We start from the raw sequence: 20,981 nt of genomic DNA, 5'->3' as shown, positions 1-20,981 counted from the left end.
CCCCATGCACCCACCCGCCCACAACCCTGGCGACACAACAACCAGGACCCAAGCCCCCAAGGCCCAGCCAGAGCCCCAGCCCAGGAGCGGAGCACCCCCAGACCCCACGCCCGTCCTGGACCCACCCAGGGGCAGCCAGGCTACCAGGCCAGTAACCAACGTCCGCCAGCACAGACCCTCCCCCATCTCCACTGTATGCAGCCACAAGGAAAACACCATCTAAGAGCCACCAGAGCCCCTAACCAGGTCATGGCCACAACCCCCGAGTTAGGCCCTCCAGGGAAAACGTCCCTAGGGAATCCCCAGATGCCCTACCCTACCCCCATATCAACCACAATAGCGAAGGCAGGACCAAACCATGACCCCACCCCCACTAGGTGATGAAGCCAAACAAAGGAGCCCAAAGGGATTGATCAAATGTGATGGCGTAGGCTGTATCTAGACTAATGTGATCTATTAGATGGTTTTTATATTGGTTAGAATTAAGATTATTTTTCTTTTTCCAGGTTATGAGGACCGTTTTCTTGGCAATGCATAGGGCCGTAAAAATAATGTGGGCTGTGTTTATTTCTGTAGTGACCTCATCCAAGTTGCCCAGCAAGCACACTAAATGTCACCGTCCTGGGTCGTTTCAACCCAGCATTTTGAGTTTCTCATGCTTTGGTTGGATTTTGTATTTTTGGTTATTTTCTTCTTTCTGTGTGGAGTTTGCATGTTCTCCCCGTGTTTACGTGTGTTCCCTCCGGGTACCCACGGTGGCCTCCTCCCACCATCCAAAGACATGCAGTTTGTGGGGATAGGTTAATTGGTTAATCCAAATTGCCACTAGGTGTGAATGTGCGAGTGAATGTGAGTGCGAATGGTTGTCTGTCCCTGTGTGTTGGCCCTGTGACAGACTGGCGACCTGTCCAGGGTGTATCCCGCCTCTCGCCCTATGACAGCTGGGATAGGCTCCAGCGCCCCCCGCGACCCTGAAAAGGATAAGCGGAAGCGAATGGATGGATGGATGTTTCTGTTCTCAGTATTAAGTGTTCACTTCATGTTTTGTCTTCATGCCAGCAATAAAGCTGAGGTTTTGAGTTGTATTCAGTGTCCGAGTCTCGCATTTGGATCCTCCTCTCCATCCGCCTGCACACAGAGCCCTGACATGAAGCTTCTCATGGTCGTTTCTGGGACTTCTCCGGCAGACTCTGGAATACCAGAAAACACAAGATTACTTTTCATGCTACGGGCTTGCAGATCGATAATGCTCTCTTTTATTTTTATATTTTCTATTTTTAACTGGGTCACATTTTCGGATAGAGATTTGACTGAGTCCCGTAGCATGGCGTTTTCCGCAGCAAGTGTTTTATGAACAAAAGGCATAAGATACATTTTCACTGCGATGCAGATGACTCCCCACTTTATCTATCCATGAAGTCAAATAACACATACCAATTAGTAAAACTGCAGGAATGTCTTAAAGTTACAAATCTCTTAACTGCTTCTAAATTCAGATGAAGCTGGTGTTATTGTACTCGACCCTATAAATCCTAGAAATATGGTATCTAACCAGATTCTTACTCTGGATGGCATTACCTTGGCCTCCAGTAACACTGTGAGGAACCTTGGAGTCATTTTTGACCAGGATATGTCCTTCATTGCACATATTAAACAAATATGTAGGATTGCTTTCTTCCATTTGCGCAATATTGAAATATCCTGTCTCAGCAATACGTTCTCACTCCCAACTCGTCAAATGTGTGACGCATGGTCAGGCTCCCTCTGCCTCACTTATCGACGCGCAGGGTACCCCCTCGCGTCGAGAACTGACATGGCGGGTCCTCTTATTGAATACTATAGAGCTCCCTAAACGTTGTTTATTGACGACAAGAGATTTCCGCGGAAGAGCCTGTTGTCCGTATATTTATACATTTCCGAAATCACGTTGTAGTGACGTGTACTGAACACAATAAATTATATAATGTAAACAACTACCTGAGAAACAGCAGATACATTAATTATAGGCTATTACTTTTGTATCGGTTATTGCATTTATGGAGGGAGTGGTGTATGCTGGGTAATGGCACAGCTAGTGACTGGGTGACTTTATTCACCCACTTTGGATGTTATCAGTCCATCAGGCGTTATTAGCAGAAATCAGTCCCACAGATATGGGCCATCTCCTGCTAGATTGTTCAGAAGGTTTGTCTCATCCATCCAGATGGAGGATCACTAACAGGAGCGTGGGAAGACTCCAGAATCTATGGAATCAGAACGATGCCACCTTGAAACGAAACCGAAAAAAATATTGAAACCGAAAAAAAATATTGTAACTGAAATAAATGTACTGAAAAATCTTGTATTGAAACCGAAAAAAAAATTGATAGTGAAAAACAATTAATTGAAACTGTAATTTTTTTGTTTTCGCTTACAATTTTTTTTTTTCGGTTTCAATCCATTTTTCGGTTTCAATCCACTTTTCGGTTTCAAACCATTTTTCAGTTTCACTCTGCTGGCACTGTTTTGGCGTCCGGGGGCGCGCTGGGGGGCGGGGATTCCGACCCGCATGTATTTGCATATATTATAATGCTGACCAATGACTGGAGGAAACACTGACGACGCGGCTGCGGTCACGGACAAACTCACACATGTCTGTTCGGGAATGCCAGATGCCGAGAGGTCCAGCGTTTACATTACCGACTATTTCAAAGTGACAGCCTGAGGTGTTCTTCAGTAAATTGGACTACCGGACAGGAGGACCTGAGTCCCCACCGCATTATTTTTGGTAAGTTAAATGTGTTTGTAAGCTAATCCGTAATTTAGGTCCTTAGCTACCTAAGGACCTAGCTAGCTAAAATGAACACTCGGCTGTCGGGGAAACTTGTTTTGTAAAGTTCATTTAGCTAACCCGTGCAGGTGAATGAATTTACCCTGACTAAAGAAATTAAGAGAAACGCACCGGGCTGCTTAGTGACTAACCACGGTTACTGTACTTTTATTATGAGTATTATACTGTAAGAGCAACAGGCTGGACTCTGCTTCTGCTCCTGTGCAGAGCTGATTATTAAATATGTGCAAACAGCAGCATGTTTTCTGTCGCTTTCCACATGTGGAAGGACATTAACGCCAACTTTTAAATTCCCCTCATTAGTCAATAGCTACGGATTAAATAGCAAAGCCCGATACTTATGTACTGAAACCAACTCCTTCCGCTTGTCAGCTTAAGTTAAAATGTTACATTTTTCCTCTGATTATTTTTTAGCTTTTTTTTGTTTTTGTTTTTTTACTGAGTTTGTTACAAATATTCTGGTTAAAAAACTGTCCAATTTATTTTTAATGAATTATGTTCACAAAGTCACATGTGCAGTACTCTGTACAGCTTGCATCCTTTAGGACAAATAATTTGAAACATTAATATTTCTTGTTCAATACTGAGCTGATAACACCTCTGTATGTTGTGACCAGGATGCAGCAGCAGACTGAACCTCGACTGAAACCTGCTCCATCATCTCATCTTTGCAGATGTCCATTTATAAAGCATCAACAACTCAAAGGTAAACATGATATTAGAAAATGTGTTAGTAAGGCCTTTAAAACAAATAAAAAAAATAAACAGCTGTCGGCAGAACTGTAGGACTGAACAACTTCAGATCCCGAGTGTGTGAGGACAGAGAAGGATCAGCTCTATTTCAGATTTGAGAGATAAACTTTATATTTCAGTTTGTGATGATTCTGTTCTGTTTGTGATTACAGGAGCTGTCCTCAGATTCAGACCTCAGCACCACCCAGTGACAGCAGACAGACCATCCTATATCTTCAATCTTTGTAGTAACTCCAAAATTAACTGAAGAAAACAGTACAAAAGTTAAAGTACCACATGTGCTGTCAGTGAAAGCTGCAGCTGTTTTATTGATAAATTTAAAGACAAAAAGTCAAAAGGATTAATCACCCCTGTAACTGTGTCACTATACATCAGCATTAACAGAACCTCAGTTTGGTGTTTCAGAAAACTGCTGATCTCAGACCTGCACAACTTCTGTTTTAAACACTGAATGTACTCAGCTACATGAAGAGCACATGATGTTTTCTCTGACACAATTAAATAAAACCTGATTAAAGTCAAAGGTTGTTACTTGTATTTGAACTAAAAACTTGTGATCTGGAATTCTTTCACTGTTTTTTGACAATAGTGTGTTATTTATCATAAAGTAATTCAGAGTCATTCATACCAGAGTAACCACAACATATATTTAACTTTCTACAGGACTTAAAGCTATTACTATAGCTTATAGCTATAGCTATTACTTAACTGCACTACTGTATAGTTCTGTGTAAATAATCATTCTGTACATATGATGATTTTTAATCCTACAACTGTTTATAATTTGCATAGTTCACATTTCTGTATAACTGTATATCTCAGATTTCTGTATAGTTTTTCATATTTATATCCTGTTCGTAGCCTGTACATAGTTTGTACTCACTACAGCCTGTACATAGTTATAGAATATTCTTAACATACTTCATACCGTGTACATTGTAACATACCATAATAGACCCATTTCTGTAATATACTTACATATCTATATTATTGCTAATATATATTGTAATATATCTATATCATGGCTAAAGGCACTTCTGGATGGATGCAAACTGCATTCCGTTGCCCTGTGCATGTGCAATGACAACAAAGTTGAATTCTATTCTATTATATTATGTAAAAGTCCAGACCCTCTGAGGATTATCTGAGTACTTCTAACATTACACAAAGCAAAGGTCTCCATCAGTGTTCATGAAATGCTGGGTTTATCCTTCTTGTGAGGGAGCTGCTGGTGAAGATCACGAGCCCTGCTTGATCCTGGCGACGAGTTTCAGTCTTCCTGGTGTTTCTGAAATGATGCCTCTCACTCTGGGTCAACAGAACTTCTGGCATAGGACAGCTGTAATGAAAGAAATTGAAGTTTTGAAAAAAAAATATCTTGGAAATGCCCTAAATGTGAGAAGCAGATTTTGTATTTACTTTTCTTTTGCCAATCAAGATAACAAAGTATAATTTTCACCATACAATTACTAACCTTGTCATCTCCTGCACTGTCTGTTTTGGACTCTGGGCTCGTCCTTCCCAGCGCTCATGAGACTGCTTTGATGCACTGTGGTATGAGGTGCTAACCTGTTGACAGTGTTGGGAAGGTTAATTTTAAAATGTATTCCACCAAAGATTATAGAAGTAATGTATTCTGAATACTTTACAACTACATGAATGTACTATTGCTGTGTGATTTATTACTATTACTGAAGGCTACTCACCATACCAATACCAACTAGATGTTAAAATCTTAATATAAATGAATAACAGTAGGTGGACATTAGGTAAGGCTGCACTTTTTGCAGCGATCTTGTGTAGAAAACTATTCAGCGCGTATATAAAACAGGTCAGTATGGAAGAAATATAGTATCATCAGAATTCAAGTATTTTTAGACATTGAATTTATGACACTGAATTTTTATCCTCCAAATTTCCCTGCAAAAATATTCACCTGCAAAAATTCACCTGCAAAAAATTCACCTGCAAAAATTCACCTGAAAAAAATTCACCTGCAAAAATTCACCTGCAAAAAATTCACCTGCAAAAATTCACCTGCAAAAATTCAACTGCAAAAGTGATGAACTTTAATGACCCAAGCCAGAGCAATCAGCACCAGATCGAGTCGAGTGGCTCTCAGCCAATTAAATTACGCTGTTTGATCACATGACACCGTTAGCCAGCAGTTTGTCTCCTAAAAGAGAGCTGTTTAGAGGTGAGTGATTAAGTTTTTCTCCTAAATAGAGATCATTACAGAACGCCTAGTCCTACTTAAAATCCCATTTATTTTTATTTTATCATCTACTCGAACTAAGGAAAACGTTTGACTAACTCAAAGACAATTTCCACGCCTCCCCTGCCTGACTGCAGAGGCAGTTTTGAATTTAGGAGCAGCAAGATGGAAGCGGCAAACCCTGGCGATTCTCCGGTAAGTATATTGTTTTTTATCTTCAAGTTTGTCTTTTGAAACGTTAATTTTATTTAAATCCGTTGCTCACGTATAAAGTACACAGACGGGGTCTTTGCTCAACTCGTCTGAGGCGTGTCTCACTAAGCGCTACATGCTAGCATCCTGCTAACCGAGCTACCCTTTACATGCTGTGCTTTAGAAAATAGGATACTCGTTAAAAAATACTCCGCAGATATTGATAGATAGACGAACACTGCAAATATAATGTTGTAAACGAAAACGGCCTTTGGTGAAGTGGTAAAATACACCATGAATAGAGCCATAGAGTGAATGGCTGCCATGGTTGCAGAACGGCCTGATTTAATGACAAGAATGGGGAAGAGTGAGGCGAAGTGAACCAAAGCCACAAAACACGGTCAGACAAGGCGGCAAAAGGGCAGTGATCTGTCCGTCAGTATGAAGTTGGTGTGTGCTTTGGTGAACAAAAACTCGAGACCGGTAGCAGGAAGGTGGAAGACTCGTGTTTCACTGGAATAGTGGTGAATTAAAACATCCTTTGTTGGGGACATTTAGGTGTAAATGCATCCATAAAGGTGAGACAGAGGCAGACTAGACAGTGAAGAAAACAAGGCAAACATTAGAAATATTAAAACGGAAATATAGGATTAATATAATATACAATTGGGGAAAATGTAAGGAACACAATGTAAATGATATTGTAAAGTCATTAAAACAGCATACTCTGATTAAAAGAAACAGATAATTGGGTAGGATGATGATGATAATAATGATGATAATAATAATAATAATAATAATAATAATGTTAAAGAACATGTACAAGATGGGTATGTATACTTGTAGCCAGAACTTAACAACTACAAAGTTGTAGCATGCCAGACCATCTTGATTGAATGTAACTTCGCTCCACACAAGTTTTATGGTAGACATATTCATATTGGTAGGGCTGCTCGATTATGGAAAAAATGATAATCACGATTATTTTCACTGAAATTGAGATCACGATTATTTGACGATATTTATTTAACCCTTTAAGACCTACTATAGAACCAAGTCCACCAGAGCTTATATTATTTTTTTTACATGTTGTAGTGCCATTTGTGGGAGCATTTCAAGTTGCTATACATCAATACAACTGTTATAGCCCATATTTTAATAATATGTATGCATTAAGTCCATAGTAATTACATAAATTGCAAAAAAGTGCAATAAACTACAAAAAAAATAGAAAATCGCTTTTGTTTTGTTTACATATATTTCTACTTGGAGAAATTTAAGAGGTTTATCCCTCAAAACTTTAAATACAATAAAGTTGCAAAAAATAGTTTACAACAACAGGAAATTTATTTTGAGTGTCTTCATAGTTTTATTTTGGAGATACAGCAATTTTTATATACTGCAGGAAAAACAAAAAACAATCCTATGATGCAAATTTGCAAAGAAAACAGCATGTGCATCATTTTACTGTGGGAAGTGTTACGAACAGCTGATAGGAATGGCAAAGCGTGTTTCTGGAATATTATGCTTTTGTTCCTGCAAGCGCTTTTTATGCAATTTTTGCAAAGCTATATGTGGAACGAAACCGTGACCGAGGACAAGCTGATGGCATCAGATGTAAGTACAACTCCTCCGGTTTCATATGCAAAACAAATTATTGCGCTAGCTTACACGGTTCAGGTTCTACAGGGATTTAAAAATAGTTACGCAAAACGGAGCGTGCTGCTCTGACCGGCTTTAAAGGGTTAACAATGACTTTAAAAAATAATATAAAATAGTGTGCAACACCACTGAAGTTTTTTTTTACCTCTATTTTCAACCAACGGCAGTCACTCTCCTCTCCAAATAACTTCTGCTTAGCTTTCCGAGCTTCCCTCGGGTCCTCTTAATCAGCGGTCTCCACCCTTTTTTGCGCCACCTTTTATGCCCGACAATATTTTCACGGACCGGCCTTTAAGGTGTCGCGGATAAATGAGGGAGGGGCCAATAATCGGCTCAGTCATTTTTAATGATCGTTGAAAGCCCAGATCGTAATCGTGATTAAAATTCGATTAATTGAGCAGCCCTACATATTGGTATCTAATAAATGATTAATTCTTAGATTTTATCAAACGTTAATTTATAAATTGTTTCTGTCTTTATGTGTTTGTTTCAGATTATGCAAGATGTAATTATTCAGTCAGCAAGACACTTGCTGCAGTTACTGACATCATCCAACTGAACTGCTGCTGTGATGAATCAGAATACAAGGTTTACTTTAGCAAGACCTATGAGTTAATGCTACATTTAACTAAATTGTTATAGATTTTGTGTCCAATATTGTCTCCATATGATTTTGTTTTTTGCAACATCTTGCAGAGAACAGAGTCAAGGTACCAGCTTGGTCAACCCTAAAAGACCATCTGTTCATCAAGAAATGACCAGGTGAAAAAGTCATAAACTAAACACTCTGCATGAGCATGGAATTTAGGATGCAACTTTATATCTTACCTGCTCTACACTCAGGGCTTGAATTACAACAACAGTCAATCACATAAAAAAAAAAATATACTTTTGGTAGTTCTGTGTCTCTCTCTCTCCTCCAAACCCAGATGACTGAACCGGGTTCTGCTGGAGGTTTCTTCTTGTTAAAGGGGAGTTTTTCCTCTGCACTGTCACTTCATGGTGCTCAGTGTGAGGGATTGAGGTTGAGTCCATATGTCCTGCGAACAACTGCTGGGCAATGACACCATGCAATCTTCTGGGATTCCTTGGATAGAAAACCTGTGAGCTGCACTTGTCCTTGGTCTTCACAGCTCACCTTTTTACTGTTTATTGAATCAAAATTCTCCAGTGACATGGATTCTACATTGTAACTGATGTGATGTTCTATAAAGTGGTTTTAATAAAAAAAAAAAAAAGGCAAAAATTAGTTTGTTTCTTTATTCAATTTTTGAACAGTGATACTCATTCAGTAAATGCAAATTATTTACACGGCAGTGCACTATAGGCATAAATCTAGACCCCTAGATAAAACATGATGGCATTATAGCAGTGACAACTCCTCCACGGTAGCAGGTGGGATTTCTTTTTTGAGGACGGCTCCTTTTACCTGTCACTACAGATGGTCTGTTTGTTCTGATCAAGAGCCTTTTTTTGGGCAGCTGAAGAGGAGAAGTCTATCTTATGGCCAACCTCTGGCTGTATCTTGGTCATATTACCCAGCAAAACCCAGTATGCAGGTTCATCTGTAACAGTCCTTGTGCCACAGATCACTGTTGCTTCTACATTAAACAGAAGAGCAGTGACGTGGGTGCAGGTCTCCGTGACTCCGGCCTTACAGGTGCAGTGGGCGGCTTCAACCTTCCCTGTGATGCTCACAGTGACCCATGGCTGCAATGCTGGTTCATTCAGTCTTTGAGAGTGCAGGACCTGAAACACACACAAAGTTCTTGTCTTTAAATGAACTATGAGCCAAGGCTGACATAAATGTTTTATCTACTTAATCATTAATGTAACAGTGTTTAGAAAGTTAGCACATACATGTAATTTTTCATTTCTTTATGTGTCCATCTATAGAACGCTGCATGTTATAGTGTAAATCTGCCTGTTCTCTGTCAGAAACCTGCCTGCAGAAAATGAACCTAAAGGATGTAATGCAAGGATGTCATCACTTTCAAGATGGAGAAAGCATAAAGTGACAATTATGAATCACTTAATATGATAAGGAGATTCTGCAGGTCATTAATCAATGTATAAAATTAAATAAAATTATTTTTAGTGACACAAGATACAAATATGGAAGGAAGATGTATAATTGCTCAGTTTGGGGAAATTGTGGGTAGCCTGCAAGGGCCTCAACTTCTCCATACCCACAATGTGCAACAAATGGGCACAGCTATCTTCAACAGTGGAACATCGGCCAGTTACTTCCAACTTTAACGCAGCTTGTAGTCTTGGAGAGCAGCACACCACAACTTCTGCTAACAGTGGAAACAGATTAAGAAATCCATGCAAACAGATTCATAAACCGAAAGAATATTATTTTACAGGATTAATGATCATATCAGCCGCTGGCTGATCACAAACCCTGAGGGTGTATACAAGAAGCAGAAGAAGCAGAGGGGATACCCAGTTTAAGTTTAGATAGTATTTGTAAAGATATTGACCATATCCTTTTCTGAAAGTGTGGATATAATGGATGGGGTAAGGTACTGGCATGCTACAACTTTATAGTTGTTAAGTTCTGGCTACAAGTATACATACCCATCTTGTACATTTTTTTTATTTTATTATTATTATTATTATTATTATCATCATCATCATCCTCCTACCCAATTATCTGTTTCTTTTAATCAGAGTATGCTGTTTTAATGACTTTACAATATCATTTACATTGTGTTCCTTACATTTTCCCCAATTGTATGTTATATTAATCCTATATTTCCGTTTTAATATTTCTAATGTTTGCCTTGTTTTCTTCACTGTCTAGTCTGCCTCTGTCTCACCTTTATGGATGCATTTACACCTAAATGTTCCCAACAAAGGATGTTTTAATTCACCACTATTCCAGTGAAACACGAGTCTCCCATCTTCCTGCTACCGGTCTCGAGTTTTTGTTCACCAAAGCACACACCAACTTCATACTGACGGACAGATCACTGCCCTTTTGCCGCCTTGTCTGACCGTGTTTTGTGGCTTTGGTTCACTTCGCCTCACTCTTCCCCATTCTTGTCATTAAATCAGGCCGTTCTGCAACCATGGCAGCCATTCACTCTATGGCTCTATTCATGGTGTATTTTACCACTTCACCAAAGGCCGTTTTCGTTTACAACATTATATTTGCAGTGTTCGTCTATCTATCAATATCTGCGGAGTATTTTTTAACGAGTATCCTATTTTCTAAAGCACAGCATGTAAAGGGTAGCTCGGTTAGCAGGATGCTAGCATGTAGCGCTTAGTGAGACACGCCTCAGACGAGTTGAGCAAAGACCCCGTCTGTGTACTTTATACGTGAGCAACGGATTTAAATAAAATTAACGTTTCAAAAGACAAACTTGAAGATAAAAAACAATATACTTACCGGAGAATCGCCAGGGTTTGCCGCTTCCATCTTGCTGCTCCTAAATTCAAAACTGCCTCTGCAGTCAGGCAGGGGAGGCGTGGAAATTGTCTTTGAGTTAGTCAAACGTTTTCCTTAGTTCGAGTAGATGATAAAATAAAAATAAATGGGATTTTAAGTAGGACTAGGCGTTCTGTAATGATCTCTATTTAGGAGAAAAACTTAATCACTCCCCTCTAAACAGCTCTCTTTTAGGAGACAAACTGCTGGCTAACGGTGTCATGTGATCAAACAGCGTAATTTAATTGGCCGAGAGCCACTCGACTCGATCTGGTGCTGATTGCTCTGGCTTGGGTCATTAAAGTTCATCACTTTTGCAGTTGAATTTTTGCAGGTGAATTTTTGCAGGTGAATTTTTTGCAGGTGAATTTTTGCAGGTGAACTTTTTTTCAGGTGAATTTTTTGCAGATGAATTTTTGCAGGTGAATTTTTTTCAGGTGAATTTTTTGGCAGGTGAATTTTTTGCAGGTGAATTTTTTTCAGGTGAATTTTTGCAGGTGAATTTTTTGCAGGTGAATTTTTGCAGGTTAATATTTTTGCAGGGAAATTTGGAGGATAAAAATTCAGTGTCATAAATTCAATGTCTAAAAATACTTGAATTCTGATGATACTATATTTCTTCCATAGGTCAGCGGCTCCGAACCGTAGTAAAGGGACCTCTGGCTAATACGTCCGGTTCGTGTTGGGCTCGTAGCTGAAAACTAGCTTTACTTTGTTGTCTGGGTCAAGTTTGCTAGCGAGAGACAGAGAGCGGCGTTGAAAGGCTGCTTATTGTTTCGGAGGAAAACATGAACAGTACAGTCGAGTCTTAACAGCTTACTTACAACTGGGCTCGTCAGGCACTCTTTTTGGCTTTAGTGGTTATTATTATATTTACATGCTTCCAGCTCCCGTTTCTGCTCCGTGACAGCTCGTACTTTTCCTCTTTCTCCCTCTCTCACTCACAGACACATAACGGGTATGGCAGTCCATTGTCCCTGCAGCACAGAATACACTGCCCATGAGGCTACATTGTTTAGGGCGATGCCTGTAACACTCTGCTGTTGCCTTCATATTAAATAATTTTTGTATAATAGTTTTTAGAGGCTCTTATTGCGTGATTTGTTTGGGTTTCCACCGGCGTGGAATTACCAAAAATAGAGAGACCATAGCCTAACATATGAAACAGGAAAATACCGCCATGTAATCCATTTATTTCAACAAACTAACTGTATTCTCAATATCACCTATTGACCAGTAACTGTAACGGATACATTTACTCATATTTTGTATTTTAAATACGTAATGTATTACGTATTTAATACATTAAATACGTAATAGGATCTCAACAGGTGGCACTGCCTGTTGAGATCCTGAGATCCGCTCCTAGAACACCGGCCTCCAACTCCTGAAGAGACACGGGTGTCCCTAAATTTAGCAAATATTAGCTTCAGGCTAGCTTGCTACGACGAATAGGCTAATACCAGCATTTTACCACAACTTCACCAGATGTAGCTAAAAAAACTAAACTAATGTCCAGCCCAGTGGGACAGCAAAAAAAGATGACAAAAAATGATTACTTACTTGCGGTTTGGAGGGTCAAGCTGAAATTGAGGCAGCCATTGAAAGACGGGAAGAGAGAAAGATGGCAGCTTGGTCAGCACTAGTGGCCTCTATAATGTATGCAAATACATGCGGGCCGGACCCCCCCCCCCACCCACCCACCCCCCACCAGCACGCCCCCGAACGCCAAAACAGTGCCAGCAGATTGAAACTGAAAAATGGATTCAAACCGAAAAATGGATTGAAACCGAAAAATGGATTCAAACTGAAAAAAAAAAATTGTAAGCGAAAACAAAAAAATTACAGTTTCAATTAATTGTTTTTCACTATCAATTTTTTTTTCGGTTTCAATACAAGATTTTTCAGTACATTTATTTCAGTTACAATTTTTTTTTTCAGTTTCAATATTTTTTTCGGTTTCGTTTCAAGGTGGCATCGTTCTGATTCCATAAGAATCCACTCTGGCTGGAATCCGGTGGATACAGCAGTGTGTACAGGTAAGGCCATTTAAACGGACAGCATTTATAGAATGACTATTAAAAGTCAGCGAGTGTCAATAATGTTAATGTGGTTATGTTAGTAATACACCGAGTGCTAATATAACAGCTTTAAGATGCATTTGTAGATATTACGTGTTTTACCGTCTTTATGGTGCTAGCTTAAAGTTACGGTGTAAAAGTTAGCTTATATTGTAGTAAAGCTGTTACTGTTTAAATGATGTTAGGACAGAAATATTAGCTTCTGTCATGACTGATGAAGTTACTAGTTAATAAAGTTTCCAGTAAAGTGATTAATCGCAGCCACAGATTGACAATAAATATCTCGATTAGCTTCAATGAATCTATAATAAATAAGTGCAAGTTGCAGTGCTTCGTTTAAACTGTATGATACTTATACTGACCCAGGCTCAGTGTAAAATACAATCCTAGCTGTGTGAACAAAGCCTGGCTCCTTTAATCCTGCATGACAAACCTCAGGATGCAGGTTATTATTACTCTTTCCTGCTGACACACCTGTCACCAGTGTTGGGGAGTAACGGAATACATGTACCGCCGTTACGTATTTAAAATACAAAATATGAGTAACTGTATTCCGTTACAGTTACCGTTTAAAAAAGGTGGTATTCAGAATACAGTTACTTTGTTGAAATAAATGGATTACACTGCGGTACTTTCCTGTTTCATTTTGTCGCGGGTCAGGACTGTTTGGGTTTTGTTTGACAACTACGTTCTGTTGTTCCAGGCGGCAGCGTTATGGTTGCCATGGTTACAGGGCAACGCTCTCTCTCTCTCTGCGACTGTGTGTTTCCTGGGTGAGAGAGCGCCTTTTCGTTGTTGTTGTTGTTGTGCTAAGCTAACAGGCAGAATGCTACAAGCATAGCTCTAAAGAATGTAGCATGATGGGCAGTGTAGTCCGTGTTGCAGGGAGAATGGACTGCCATACACGTTATGGGTCTGTGAGCGCGAGGAGGGAGAAAAAGGGGAGTGGAAAGGTACAAGTTGTCATCGAGCAAAAACGGGAGCTGGAAGCATGTAAATATAATAATAACCACTGCAGCCAAGAAGAGTGCCTGACGAGCCCAGTTGTAAGTAAGCTATTAAGACTCGACTGTACACCGTGTTCGTGTTTTCCTCCGAAAACAATAAGTTCCGTTGGAGCAGCCTTTCAACGCCTCTCTCTGTCTCTCGCAAGAAAAGTTGACCCAGACAACAAAGTAAAGCTAGTTTTCGGCTACGAGCCGATAGGGACCCCGCCGTATTAGTCAGAGGTCCCTTTACTACAGTTCCGAGTCGCGGACCTTCAGTAATAGTAATAAATCACACAGCAATAGTACATTCACGTTGTTGTAAAAAGCATGATAATATATTAAGTAATCCAAAGTATTCAGAATACGTTACTGTCATTGTAACGTAACGGAATACGTTACAGAACACATTTTGGGGCATGTATTCTGTATTCTGTAATGGAATACATTTTAAAAGTAACCTTCCCAACACTGCCTGTCACACCTGAGAGTCAGCTAGAAGCTTACAGTGACGTGGACATCATGCAAAGACTGCCAGACTCTGTAATACTGCAAATGATCAGTGACTCAGGTTAACACTAAACTTTAAACAGTACCTCTGTGTCTCTGTGTGTACTGAACATCTAGAATCAGATTGAGTCAGGCTGCATCAGCTGAAGCTGTTATTTATATATATCAGTATTTTTTAATTTAGGTGTGGTGAAAATATGTAAGACTGCAGTGAAGTGATGTACCAGATTAATCCCTGGCCAAAGGTATCGTACTTAAATCAGACTACTGACCTAGCCACATCAGCCTTTTGTGAGGTCTGATTAAAGTAGACTAAAAATGAACTGCAGGTTCCTGAGCAACCCGTTCTCACTCCCAAAGCGTAACATTTTACGCTAGGTGACAAATCGTCACCATATTACGTTTTCGGCTACCCACCACGTTCCTAAATGACGACCTCGGAAAAAGAGGAAATATGAGAACCGTCTGGACTGAACCTACACATGTTCGCTCTTTTTCTTCAAATCGCTTAGAAACACGCTATTTAACATCATTAAAGTCCTGGATAAGGTCAGGAATAAGGTTATGGTCAGGGCTAGGGATAAGGTTAGGTTTAGGGCTGAAATACAGGGCTGGAACGTCTACTACCGCGGGAGCGTCATTGCACTGGATTCCAGCCATAACCCGCCGCGTACCATAAGAACGCCGAAGGTCTCCTTTCGCGTTCCTCAGGAACGCCGCGGGACGTGACAAAACGTCGACATGTTACGCCTCGGGAGTGAGAACGCTCTGTCCTGAGAGGTGGACTGTGAGGACAGAAACACATGTTCATACATACAGCTGTAGCAAGCTTACATGAATTTTAAATAGATTTGTTACTCTGATGTCTGTCTCTCTGTTAGTCCTTTGACACACTTTGTGACCTGTCCATGTGTGCTCTACCTATGACTACTAGGACAGACTCTAGCCTCTGTAATAAAAATTTTCTATTATTCTCATTTAAAGTATTTAAGTGCTTATGCATATGCTTAGTTGTGACACTGTTATAGACTGTTCAGTGAAAGTTTCTAAAACTAGATGAACTTACTTCAGCGTCAGCAGTTTGAGAAAACAACTCCCTTTACAGGTGCTGATAAGGCCAACGACACAAAACAGCATGACCATTGATCCGTTAGGTTTCATAGCGAGGCGTGTGAAGTGTGGTATGATCAGTTTGTAACTTCCTCCCTCTTCCTTGGAATGCATAAAGGAGTAGGAGCACCAGTTCTGAGGCAGAGCTGACATGACTGTGAACTGTAATCTTTGATGTGTGTTGGCTCTCCTGCGCGCAGTAATAAATAGCTTGATCAAAACCCTTTCTGTGTTGCAGACTTTATTTACAAAATTCCACGACACCCTCCACCCTCCCACTGTGAACCTGAATTGAATATTCAGAAGAAAATGAATGGATAGACTGACATTTGTTTAAATACTTCTAGAAATCTGAGCTGTTGGTGTGGTAATAATATTAGAGCTAGCAATCTTTCTTACTGAATCTCTACTCTGAATCATGTTACCTGAGATTAATTCTATGTTTAAATGACAGCCTGGACAAATGTGCTGTGTGAAGGATGTAAATCAAATCAGATCTTAACTTCTTACATTTAAGGAGCCTGGTCATATTTAATTGTAATATGAACCAATGATTTTTTGATTGCTGATTCCAAGAGAGTCTTTGTGGAAATCCTCTTTGGCTTTTTGTCATTTTAATTCTCTTTTCCATTTTCCAGAACAGTTCTCCACATTCGCTGTCCACATGGGTCAGTGGGACCAAGAAGCACACTGCTAATGTGTGGACTCTGACTAGCAACATCCAGCAAGACCCAGACAGCGTTTTCTATCTTTTTTTTTGTTTTTTTGTTTGTCTGTGACTGGAGAGTCAGATTTTTGTTGAGGCTGGAGGAACAGCCTCACACTTGCAGAGGTAAGTCAGTTTGTAGAGATCCCTCCCACCCTGGCTTTTATGTGCTAGATTTCATATCTGAAACAGTAATATGCCTTGTAACATGCCTTTTAAATTTGTCATTATAAATATATATTTTAACTCAAAAGTACAGTTTTTAAATTTAATGCTGCTGAAACAACAAAATAATTAAAAAAAAATAAATCTATCTGATGGAGAAATCCTTCATCTTTGGAAAAGTTTATTACAGAGAAATGTCTCTTTCCAAAATAAAAGCTATACTATACGCTTCTTCTGGGCTATATTCTCAGCAGCATATTAAACATATCAGGTCCCCATAAGGAGAATCATGTGCTAACGGCTGTCTAAATGACTCGGGTAAAGTTTGTAGCATGCGTGCTTGTTGTTTTTGTCTACTTCCACTTGTCTTTGCACTAGGATGATGTTGGCGTAAATGTACAGTCATATTCATTGTGTTCCCATTAGTGCTGTCAGCGTTAATCTGAAATGACGTTAATGCCACAACACGGCAAATCTCCGTTAACAAGCCACCGCGGATCGCCCCGTGCGTGGGGCTGGATGGCGTCAACACGTTAACGAGCAAACTGCGCTAACGCACTAGTTCCCACCAATGTAATTGAGCATTGCGTGGCACATCCAACATACTGTTTTCCTTTTGTCCATGACGTGCTTACCTTCATGGTCATACTTCATATGAAGACCAAAATAGTTCCAAAGGCCAGATCTGAATGAGGGTGGGGGAGGTTCAACGAGCTTAGCTTCTGTCTTGCTAGCTTGCGCTGCTCTCAGTGGATCTGCGCTCGACAGTGCAGCCTAGGCGGAGTAGTCGAACGCAAATCCACTGAGCTCTCACCACAGACAGCATCGTCAGAAGAAAAGTTGATAAAATGAATTAAAAATTTCGTATTGTTCGATACATATGCGTACCAAACCGAAAGCACTGTATCGAACGGTTCAATATATATATATATATATATATATATATATATATATATATACCTTTATTAGTCCCACAAGGGGAAATTTCATAAGGCTGCCGACCTATTAGCACGCAATGGCGGTGCCATCTTACCCTCCGACCATACATACATTACACAAAACATCACATGGGGAAGACAGGTCAGAGAGGTATAACAATGGAAAATGCACCACATGAGGAAAGATAAAGAGAAAAAAATAACTCCTCCCAGACTGAGCTCCAACAGGGAGATCAGTTTGAGAACAGAAAAAAACACTGAAAAAAACTCTTAATACACCAAAGAAACACATGACAAGCAACAGGGGTGGGTAAAGGGTGCGAGACAGCCGATTTAGACAGTACATCCGGGCCTGCAGCCTGTGCGCTGGTCTCCTTGATCCACCGTCAGCATCGGAAGGGAATAAGCGTCGAAGGCGTTTGGAAAGGGAGGGGGGATGAGTGTGTGCATATCAGTGTACATGTATGTGTGTGCGTGTCCAGAGTTCAGCTGAGACAGTGTTCTTCGCCCTGCTAGGCTAAGTAAACAGTCTTCCAGCCAAGTGATGGTGCTTTTTACTTTAGTGCGAACAACTCATATGAATTTCAAAGCTGTTCTAACAGTCCAACACTGGTCTCTCAATCTCCCGTTGGAGAGCCGTGAGCTTTCTATGATGTTATCCAAACTTACGTTCCGTGATGTTCTCATTCTTTTTGCTCAAAGAGCAGGTTCTGAGAACTCACGACCGCAGTGCACTTCCCCAAGATGTGATCGAATTTGCGCTCAAAGGTGTTATTCGAGCTAGCCCCTCCAGATGTATTAGTCTTAATAGTCTGTATTAGTTTTAATACATTAATTCGACACCTGTATTGAAAATACTATATTGTATTCATACAGAATCAGTATGGTATCATTGTTTGCCTGTTCACTGATTGCTGAAACTAAGAGCTACTTTGATCTGTTTAGATCTAAAGTATCCAAAGTTGAGCTCTAATGTTTCTTCACCCCTGTGTGTGTGATATGTGATTTCCTACATGCCGGCAGAGCAGCAGTTTGTGCTCACAGATGGTGACGGTGTGGAAACACAGTGGTGTTTCCTCAGAAGAACTAGCAGAGTCACAAAGGGCACCAGTCCATCTCACCACCTTGACTTGCTGACTGATGCTCGTCTGCACTGCACAGAGGAAATCAACCAACCGAGGTTTTTCCAGTGCAGTGTTATGAAATGTATATTTGTTTTATGCTTACAGATATGTTTTTCTTGACAGAGGGGCTCTGCAGAGGTTAGACAAAGCAGAGAAAATATGTGCTTTACAATTTACTGTGATTTACTGGGATATTTGTTGCCTGATAGGAATGGAGAAACGGAATCAAAGGGAGATGTTTTTGATGTTTTTGTAATGTTGTGAGTAAATCTTCAGTATTATTTATTTGCTTGGTTATTTTAGGAGTGTTTCTGAGTGAGGGAGAGAGGAGTCATCATCCAGGTAAAGTGACGTGGATCAGTGGGTAAACTTGTCTCCGCTTTCAAAGGAGATACTCTTAGAGAGAGACGATCTGAGACATCCTTAAATGTTAGTGCTTTCAAATACACAAACATTTTTAAAGGACAAAAATGAACATCCAACTTTGACTGTAATACAATTAAATCTTTGCATGTGTGTTTTCAAACTCTCAGATGGGCAGTCTTGGACTGTCTAACCTGCAGCACTGAATGATCACCACACATGAGCATGTTCCTGCAACATTCAGCAGCTTTGCTTTTGGTAAATAGAGTTACCTAACTACAGCAACTCTAAACACATGCCATCCATTTCTAACAGCCTGGTTACTTCCTGTCAGTTATTTTAGAAACAATGTGGTCACCTGACCTAACACTGTTTCTTCTTCTTCCCCTTAATGTTGAAGTGTCAAATGTCAAACAGCTGGAGAGGAAACTAAACCAATGTACTGGGATGTTTAACCAACACGTGCCAGACGCTGTTCCTTCATGGTTTCATCACCAGAGACAGTCCCGCCCACCTCAGGACCTCGCCATTGATCATGATGATTATAATGATGACAGCGAGTGGAACTAAGACTGTAAAAATCCACGACCAGAATGTTTAGATGCTTTCTAATTATTAATGAACACTGAGAGCCTCTTTCTGTCTTTTGTCTGTTTTTTTTTTTACCTCATTTGTTACTAACAAAGTTCACAAACTCACACGGTTTACATTCTGTATGTTTCCATCTTTACCAGCCACACTCTAAATGCAATTAAGGAAATAATCTTTAGAAATCGTCGTTTTTCTCTTTTGTAATTGATGATAATTCAGCGAATATACTGCGCTGCTTCCTTTTATTGCGTCACACATTGCTTTAAGTTTTTCAGTGTCCAGTTATTTTTTACTGCTGTTTGAATTCTCTGTATGTTTGACCCTGTAGACTGTTTGATGGACTGCTTGTCTTCCTGTTTGTAACCACAGCCTGTTTTTGACTAAAGATTTGGATTTCTGACTTCAACACAGCCTCTGCGTGTCCTCCCTTTGTGTCCTCTTCCTCTGTGAATGTGTTGCATGTGTCACAGATTCATTTTATTAACAGTTTTCACACAGTGAGTTGCATCAGCATTCATTCACAGCACATTGCAGAAGGATTCAGATTAATACAGTGATCTTACAGTCAGAATGATCCTGACAGAGTGCCACTGTAAATGATCTTTCATCGGGTAAATTTTAAAGTTCAGTATTTCAAAGCAGGAGTTATGAAGAATCATACTGGCATTAGGACTGTAACAATATGCACTTATAAAGTCAAAGTTTTTTAATTATGCTAGAATATTGGAAGACAATCAACTTTTAGTGTTTTCTGCATATTAATTATACTGCAATAGAGACAGTGACCCTAACTGTACAGAAGCATACTAAACAACTGACAATCTAACAGACATCATTGGCCTGAGCCATCATGCACAGTGAGTCTGATCCTTTGCTGTGACAGTATGACAAGCATGTTTCTGGTCAGTTTGGAAGAAATAATATCACAATGTTGATCTTTCTTTCCAATATTCCTTCTCTCTTACAACATAAACTGTGATCAAAGCTACTTATGTTCACAGCATGTAATAATGCTGACAGTCCAGGGCATTGTGGTCTGTTGAGCTAGGGTTAGGGTTAGCAATTCAGACATATGTAATCAATATTACTCTTGCTGGATATAACAAACACCTAGGAATTTGTATTATAATTTGATTTTCATGAAATATTCATATTCAGTATCAGTGATTTTATATTATAACCACGTATCCACCCAGGCTCATGGTGGGGCAGGGACCTGTCCTGGGATGCTTGAGTGAAAGGTAATGTACACCCTGACCAGGTATCCAGTCTGTCAGAATTGTTTTCAATATTTGGTTCTAAAATATGAGTGAAAA

At 39.9% G+C, this 20,981-nt stretch overlaps 3 long non-coding RNA genes across 4 annotated transcripts; 2 read left to right on the top strand and 1 right to left on the bottom strand.

The window, feature by feature from the left end:
- Positions 1–3,865: 3,865 nt before the first annotated feature.
- On the bottom strand, positions 3,866–5,263 carry LOC143412808 (uncharacterized). Its single transcript, XR_013093342.1, has 2 exons — positions 5,058–5,263; positions 3,866–4,922 (listed from the first exon to the last, which is right to left on the bottom strand). It is a non-coding gene; the product is annotated as an uncharacterized LOC143412808 (long non-coding RNA).
- Positions 5,264–5,582: 319 nt separating this feature from the next.
- Positions 5,583–8,743, top strand: LOC112436011 (uncharacterized). Of its 2 annotated transcripts, XR_003024866.2 has the most exons (4): positions 5,583–5,780; positions 5,881–5,993; positions 8,146–8,240; positions 8,349–8,743. It is a non-coding gene; the product is annotated as an uncharacterized LOC112436011 (long non-coding RNA). The 2 variants fall into 2 exon arrangements; XR_013093245.1 differs by lacking the exon at positions 5,583–5,780 and having other exon boundaries at positions 5,787–5,993.
- Positions 8,744–17,634: 8,891 nt separating this feature from the next.
- LOC143412709 (uncharacterized) lies at positions 17,635–20,064 on the top strand. Its single transcript, XR_013093246.1, has 3 exons — positions 17,635–18,767; positions 19,015–19,332; positions 19,475–20,064. It is a non-coding gene; the product is annotated as an uncharacterized LOC143412709 (long non-coding RNA).
- The last annotated feature ends 917 nt before the right edge of the window (positions 20,065–20,981 follow it).

This window comes from Maylandia zebra, linkage group LG15, assembly GCF_041146795.1.
Source record: "Maylandia zebra isolate NMK-2024a linkage group LG15, Mzebra_GT3a, whole genome shotgun sequence".
Taxonomy (NCBI): Eukaryota; Metazoa; Chordata; class Actinopteri; order Cichliformes; family Cichlidae; genus Maylandia; species Maylandia zebra.
Note: the sequence above shows the minus strand (reverse complement) of the source record. Positions and strands in the feature narration are given on the sequence as shown.